The following is an 8,167-nucleotide window of genomic DNA, read 5'->3' on the forward strand; positions in this document are numbered from 1 at the left end:
GATTTAAAACTGCAATTTGCTCTCCAGCTTGCTGGGAATGTGGGGGGGGGGCATAAAGAGGGGGACCGTGGGAGCAGAGAACAAGGCTGGATTTTAGGTTCGGTGGTAAGGAAAGGGGAGACTGCAGAGGGAGGAGCCCCTCCCCTACAGCCCCTAAATCCCTAGGTTCCTCTGGTGCTTTGGGAGTTGAGGGGCGGGGACCTAGTGACCCGGAGGGGTGTGGGGCGGAGGAGGGATTTGGGGGCTGCCAGGGCTGAAGGGGCTGGGCCGCGTGCCCGGTTACCTGGTGAACAAAGTCTGCTCACTTTTGCATAAATAAATAAATAATCGCCTATCAATGCGTTTCCTCTAGGGCTCTGATTGAGTCGGCCCCCTCTTCCCCAGGGGGTGGGGTGCTGAGTGACAGCTGTCAGCCCCCTGGGCCCGGAGCTGGGGGTGAATTGCTGAATCCCCCCCCCGCTTTCTGGCTGAGGACGCCCTCCCTTGCTGGGTCCGGGTCCCCGGGGCAGAGCCAGAGGGGCAGGGGGCTGGCTCTGAGTCTAGGAAATAACCTTGTTTCCTGTTCGACAGGAAAAAGGACAGCAACCAGAGTTTGAGGCTGGGGATGAGGGCTGACGGTAACTAGGTATGGTGGGGGTGGGGGTGGGGGGCTGCTCCCCAGCAGACTGACCCCTCAACCTCCTGCCAGGCATAGGGGCCAGCTGAAGGAGGAAGGATGTGGGCCTTGCTGGCCGGAGGCGGGAGCTGGGGCTGTCCCTGAGGCAGGCAGTGGGCACTGTGAGGGAGGAGGGAGAGAAGCTAGCGGGGGCGGGAATTCTCTACCGCAGACCCTGGGGGCCAGGGCCAGATGTGGAGGGGTGGGGAGTCTGCCCTCCCTCCCAGCTTGGGGGCCCTGGAGCTGTGCTGGGAGGGGCTGAGCCTGGTGCCCTCCGTTCTGCACCGGTGCCTGACTGGCAGGGCCAGCTGAATTTGAGCCCAGGCGTCACTCTGGGAGGCAGGGCTGTGCTGTACCAGCCTGGGTCCCTGAACATGAGGAGGGACCCTTGGGGGGCCTGTGCCTGTCTGGCTGGGCAGGCGTTTCCCGCCGGACCAGTTGGTGTCAGGCGGGACTTGGCCCCAGCTCCCTGGGCAGAGCTCAGGGTGTGAGGACAAGCTTTGCCTCCGGGTCAGGGTGGCCACATTTTCTCCGCTGCTGGCGCTGGCCAGGCAGGAGCATGTGCCCAGGCCTGGGCAGAGTCCTGCCAGGAGCATTTGGGGTGTTCCTATTGTTGGCTTGTTCCTGTTCTCTGTGGCCCGGCATGTGTGGCAGAGTGAGCTAGACTGTGAGGGCAAGATCACTAGTTTGCCTCCCGCCCCCACCCCCATGTCTGGAGGGTGGTCTGGCTGGAGGGTGCCCCGATGCATTGTGAGGCTGAGCCTGGGGACTTCCCCCCAGGTGGCATGTGCACACTGCTTGCCATCCGCTCTCCTTGGAGCAGATGTATATTTTTATAGTAATGGAAAATCAAACTGGATAGTAACTTAAATTCTTTTTATTTTTTCCCTCTTGCTGTGTCAATAATTAGAGTAACCCCCAAAGACTGGGAACTTCTTGCCCCAAAGCACCCACCCTCCAGAGGTTAGAGAGACCAGTGGGCACCAGTCCAAACCAGTGACTCTTCTTCTCTCTTGTGGTCTGGTGCTGGGGCAGGTGCCCAGGTGGGTAGCCATTGCCCACACTGGGGCACCCCCTCATGCCCCAGGGTTATTTATTGTCTGTCCCTCCCCCCCCCACCCCGTCACCTCTGTGGTCAGTGCCTTAGCTGTGTCCTAGCCCTTGGGGACATTCCCCTGGTGGGTGCTCTCCCCCCCCCCCACCTCCCGCTTGTGCTCCCTGCCCACGTGCTGATATTTATTTTCTGTAGTACAATCCATTTTTAATGCCGTTACTTTTGAAATAATATAGAGAGAAACAAATGTGATGTGTTTAAGTTGCCCTCTGTGAGTTTTTAATGTGATCTATGGCTGAGGTAGTGATGGAAGAAGTTGTTGGGCTTGGAGAAATTTGGTGTCATAAAGAAAAAGAGCTTGCTGCTTATTATGGTTACTGGGCTGGGGGCTCTGGAGCAAGGTCGTGGGGCAGGGAGCCCCCAAAGCCCCCAGGTGCTGTGGATGGATAGCGTTAGCCTCTCAGTTTGGGAATGCCAGGATTACAAGATGGTTCTGCATTGCCCCTCAGTCTTTGAGGGAGCCTTTGGTGAAGGGGCTGGGGTGGGGGTGGGGGCTTTGTCCACCCCTCCCAACTCCACGTGATCAGATCTTGGCAGGGAGGCTCCTGGACCCCCTGTTGAGCTCAGCTGAGATATACCGAAGAGAGGTTGGGCTTGGATTCTAAAGGCGATTAAAGGATGGGGTCTTCAATGATTATGGTGGCCATACCAGAGGCTTGAGGGACAGACCAGGCTGGTGGGGGGACCTGCTCTGGACTGACAACCCCCCCACCAAGAAATCTTACTGGTCTAGAATCAGCCTGGAGCATTGACTCAGAGCCACCCCCTCCTCTGTGCCTTTGCTCCCCATTGGACAGGGGCTTCCTCCAGGCAAACCTGAGTCCTCCCTATCTCCCTCTCCCTCTCTCTCCTGTGTCCCACCTTCTGCTCCCCTTGATCTCCCCAATCTCCACTCCCACCCACCCCAAGACAACTTCATCCTTTGTTGTTTGTGGAATACAGAGCTCTGTGTCTCATGCCAGCCACTCAAGACCCAGGGGCTGCTGTGCCCGCAGCACCAGACGCCCAGGACCTTCTGGTCTGGCTGGGTGAGGTCAAGCAAACTCATTATCAGGGGATGGAGCCCAGTTCTGTGTCTGGGTTCCTGGGGCCTCTTGGAATACAGGGGGGAGCAGGAAGCCAGGATGGGGTGGAGCTGGGGACTGGAGAGGGAGCCAGGGTAACATTGTTGCTAATGCCATCAGATGCCCCCCCCCTCCCCAGGGAGAAAGCAGGGGGAGACTGGGGTGGGGGTGGAGGATTGGAGAGGAGAGAGACCCAGACTGCCACATGCGGCTGACGGCTGCAGCGCTGGCGCAGAGAGGGAACGATGGAGCTGGAGGCCGGTGAGGTGAGAGGAGATGCGAGAAAGCAGCCAGCCAGCAAGAAGAGCCAGGATCGTGCCCTTGGAAGTGGGGTCTGGGGAGCAAAAAGCCCCGCATATATCACTTCCCACCCCCTCTTGTACCCCCTGCAGCTGAAAATGAAAGCAGGTACTGGGCACCAAGGACCTTTCTCCCAAGATCAAACCCTGGGCTTGTTTTGGAAGGCAAGACCAGCACAGATGTCTTTGAGAAGAGGCTGGACAGGTGGGGGGAGAGCGAGCTGGGCCCGTTCCCCTTCCCAGGAGGAAGAAGGGGGAGGGAAGAATTCCAGGGGTCATTTGGCTTCCTGACTCTTGCCTCTGCCCCAGGGAGTGTGCATGGTTGCTTCCCTCAAATGGTTTGGACCTCTTCTTGGGACCTGGGGGTGGGGCCTGAGGCAGGTACAGTGCCCCACAGGTTGTTGGCACCCCACTCTTGGAGGCACCTGGATTCTAAAATCCAGAACATTTGGGCCCACAGAGATGCTGGGGGTGGTGGTGGGGGGTGACATTGGTGGAGGAGGACATGGAATCTGAAGTGGGGAGCCTCACCCAGGATCCTGGGTTGTTGGCAGGGCCTGGAACCCTGGGACCTGGTCTCCTTACCCCCACCCCCCCACCCCACCTCTCTACTCTGCTGTAGTTAGAGAATTGGAACAGCTGCAGGGGGCCTCCTGGGTGCAGAGGGGGGCCAGAGCCTGGGGAGAGGAGCAGGCAGGCACCCTTGTGGCCAGAGCCCCCTCAGGGGAGGGGGAGGCGCCGCTGCTGGGAGAGAGGAGGGAGGGGAGAGAGGAGGGGAAACTGTGAGTCAGGCTTCCAAGAGCTGAGGATGAGCGAGCCAGAGGCGGCAGGCGGGCGGGCCGGGCGGAGAGGGCAGGGAGGGCTGCTCAGAAGGGGGAGAAGGGAGGGAGGGGGCCCAGCCAGGGGCAAGGAGAGTAGAAAGGGAGGCCGCCAGCCCCTGGCCACAGCCCAGCAGTAGCCGAGGGTGCAGCCAATGTGGACTTTGCCCGTGGCAGGTCAGGAAGGAGGCCCGTTCTGCCTCGAAGCCTCAGTTTCTTTCCCATTCCTCTCTGCTGACCCAGCCCCAAGTGGCTCAAGAGGTTTGGCTCTGCCCTCCCAGCCCTTCCTCTCAGACCTCAGTTTCCCCACGCCTTGTGGGAATTTGACTGAGAGCTAATCTGGGAGAGGGAGTAAAATACAGAGGAGCGGGGGTAGGGGGGATTTGGAACTGCTGGCTCTGTGTTGAGGGCACTGTGGGAGCCTGCTGTCAGTACAAAATGAGGTGTCTGTCTCTTGGGGGCTCCCTGCCGAGCCCTTTCAGGTGCAGGTCTCAACAGTGAGGACTGGCATGGTTAGGGGCCGTGAGGGTTGGAAGGAACCATGTGTGGGCGGTGCTTGTCTGGCTATGGTGGGTGTGCCACTGGGTCTCAGGATAGCCAGTGCCTAGATAGGGCCCAGTCTCCACAGGTCCGGAACCAGCCTCCACTGTTGGGGTGTCACTGGGGTGATTCTCACACATCCCTCTGGGGCAGAGGCTCTGGGGTAGCTGGGAGTGGGGATGAGCGCTGTGGGAGCTGGCAGAAATGGCCTGTGCACCCCTCATGCCCCCAGGGACGGGCTGTAAGGGAGGGGAAGGAGGCCCCCAGACCAGCTGACAGGAAGCTGTGGCTCCCAGCCCATCCTGCCCCCAAGGCCTGGTCTCTCCTTCCCACCCTCCTGTAGCTTAGCATCTCTTCTATAGGCTAAGGGATGGGGAAGGTGGGTACTGAAGATCCCTCTCCTACAGGGTTGGCTTTGGGAGATATGGCGAAGTGAACTCCCCCCCCCACACACACACACACATGTACATTACTCAGCTGCAGTGAGGCCCTGCATTCTCCTCTCTCAACGATGGAGGCCTTGGCCTGGGAGCCCATGGGAGGGGCAGCTTCTGCAGCTGGCTGGCCCCGAACTCCTAGCTCAGCTCAGATGCTACTGAAGCTTCCAGAAGATGCAGCTCTGCCCCTAACCCCCACCTCCTGAGCCAGGAAAGGCCTTTGCTGACCTGGGAGTAAGGCACTGGAGGAGCAAGTGGGCACCCTTTGGAGGCCTCACACAGACAGACAGACAGCCAGAGAGATGGGTGGGAGAACAGATGGACAGAGACACCCGTGCACAGGCAGACAGAAGGGCCTGCGGAGAGAGAAATCAGAGACGTGGAAGGGCCTGGGGCAAGTGAAGCCCACCGACCAGGAGCCTGAGACTGGGAGAAGAGAGGTCCAAAGAGGGAGGGAGGCAAGGTGGCTGAGGTGGGAAGAGGCAGAGATTGGAGCTGGAGGGGCAGGGAGAGAGGGGGAGGGGAGGAGGCGGGAAGCCCAGCCAGAGAGCAGGGGAGAGAAGAGACTTGAGGCTATAAACCACAACCCGGGATTTGATGAGGATCTGGAAGGTGTTTTCTCCCGCTTCCCTCCCCAAACCCCCAGGCCAGCCAAGTCTCCATTCCTTCCACCCTCGGCTCAGCTCGGTTTCCAGCTGCTAAAGAGGTCAGGGTGCCGGAGAAGCTTCCCAGAGACCCCTTCTCCCCCAGCTCCCCTTTCGGTTGGGGGAGGGAGTTGCTGAGCCTGGCTCTCCTGGCCCTGACCCCTCCAGGCTGATGCTCAGAAAATAGCCTGTCACACTGGGTAGAGATGTTTCCCTGTATAAATGTACCCTTGGTACTCACACCCATCTACACATTACACACACACACCACCACCACCACCACCACCCTCATCACCCTCATACCCATTCTGCATCCCATAAGTCTAGCTGGTGAACATACAACTGCACTTCCTTCCCCCTACCTGGGGAGAGGTGGTGACACGCAGGCCCCATCATGGACATGTCACACACTCACCCGCCCCATCACACCCGTGCCAAGAGTACGGTTTCAGAGTGCAGTGGGGTCTGAAGTGGGGTAGTTCTCCCTAGCTAGCAGGGTGGGCAGACAGGAGACCTCTCAGCTAGTGGCAGCTCTCCTGGGAGGGCAATGGTCCTGGGCTGATCGACTGGGTGGTGTGAAAGAGATACCTGAAAGTTGTTGGGGGTGTGTGTGCATGTACTCGAGAGTGTGTGCATGCATGTCCGTACAGGTGCACAGGATGGCAAGTCCACGTGTGTGTCTAAGAAAGAGTGAGTGAGTTTGAGACAGGAAGGGTTGACAGGAAGAGCCAAGGTGTGTGGCGTATTGTGTGTATGTGTTGTCTGAGACAAATGCGTGATAGCTACTCATGGTCTATGGATGTGTGTGTCACAGGTGGGTGTGTGAGACTGAACAAGGGCCTTGTGGAATGCAAGGAGAGGCCCGAATGTGGAGGAATCGGGAAGGACGTGGGGTGAACTGCCTGTGCGTAGTGGCGGGCACATGTGAAGTGTGGCTGTGGGCGCAGTTGGGATGGGAGGAAGGTGTGCATGTCTATGGGTGGAGCTGCCTGGGTGAGGCCCAAGGTGGAGGGGCGTTTTCCACGGAACAGAGGTCCCCGCAGGAGTGCAGGGCCAGGTGTTCCAGTTCTCACCGTTGGGCACTGACCCACACAGATGCACAAGGACAGACATCCCTGCCCCAGTCCTCCTCCTTCCTCTCTCCTGGCCTCAGTGGTTTTCAAAGGAGCCTCCCCTAGGAGGACTCCCTAGCCGCTGCCCCCTCCCCTGCCCCGCTGGGGCCTCTTCAAACACAGTGATGCCCTCCAGGCAGCCTGGGGAGGCTCCGGCCTCCACCATCTGAAGGCAGATGGGTGGACTGGGATCCGCTGCCATACCCCTGCCATCCCCCAGGGAGCGAGGAGGCGGCTCTGCTCCTCAGGCCTGGGCACAGGCGGAGACAGATGGACTGGCTGTCTTGCTGCCTCCACACAAGGCCTGGGGGGTGCCAGCACCCCAGCAAAGGGCTTCCAGGGGGGAGCCCCCAGATGGGCCCTTTAACAAGGGCCAGGGCTCTGCCTTTCATCTCCTCAGAGGGGCACCCGTTCTCGCCTCTGTGCTCAGGGACCCAAGTACAGCCCCAACACCTCCTGAAAGATACAATCACATGACATACACACTCCAAACCCTCCCTAAGCACACAACTGCCCTACCTACAAGCACACTGCTCACCAATTCCACCACCCTACCCACACCCACCTCCCCCAGCACTTCCCTAGATCCATAGCCGCCCCAGGTACAAACCTTCCCCAACAGCTAGCGCCTCCACATACACACACAGCCCTGCCTCTCCCTAACACACAGCCACACACTTACCTACATGTTCACAAACACAGTTACAGCTCTGCTGCCTTCCCTCACACATGCTTCATAGTCCCCACAACACTAATGCCAGGGGCCCGGTCTTACCTTCCCAGATAAAGAGGGTTTACGGCTTCTGACACCTCCCTAAAGGCACACCTACACAGACTAGACTCCCACCGACAGCCCTCTTTAGCAATGTCTTGCTCCAATCCCATACAGATCCCAGTTACTCCAGTACCTTTCCAGAGACAGAACCCCAACCTCTCCCTAAATGCAGTGTTACACCCCCCCCCCACACACACACACAGGGTAGCCACACCCCTTTCCAAACACAGTTCCAAGCCTAGATATTTATGACTTCCAATTCATCCCCACGCACCCCAGCACGTATCCATGCACACCCAGCTTCTACTGCATTGACATCCTAACTATATCCGCTCGCCTGAGAACTCCAGCACCTCCCAGAGACATCCAGGACCCAGCCCCCGCCATGATACCTTCCCTTCCTGTCACACACACAGCCCACACCTTAACAACCAGAACCATCTCACACACCCAGGGCCTCGGTACCTCCTATAGCCACAACACTCATCACAAACAGAGATGTAAGTTCAGTTCTCCAAACACACACACAATCTCAACATCTCTTCCAATAGTCAGTTCTCTGACACCCTCATACTTCCCCAAACACAGTCTCAGCTCCAGTCTCAGCACCATCTAACAGCCCAGGGACAGGGCCTTCAGCGGCCCAGGAACACACACACACACACACACACACACACACACACACACACACACACACACACACACACAC

Source organism: Echinops telfairi, unplaced genomic scaffold (assembly GCF_000313985.2).
Source record: "Echinops telfairi isolate 266 unplaced genomic scaffold, ASM31398v2 ScPeMD7_7457;HRSCAF=8495, whole genome shotgun sequence".
Lineage (NCBI taxonomy): Eukaryota > Metazoa > Chordata > Mammalia > Afrosoricida > Tenrecidae > Echinops > Echinops telfairi.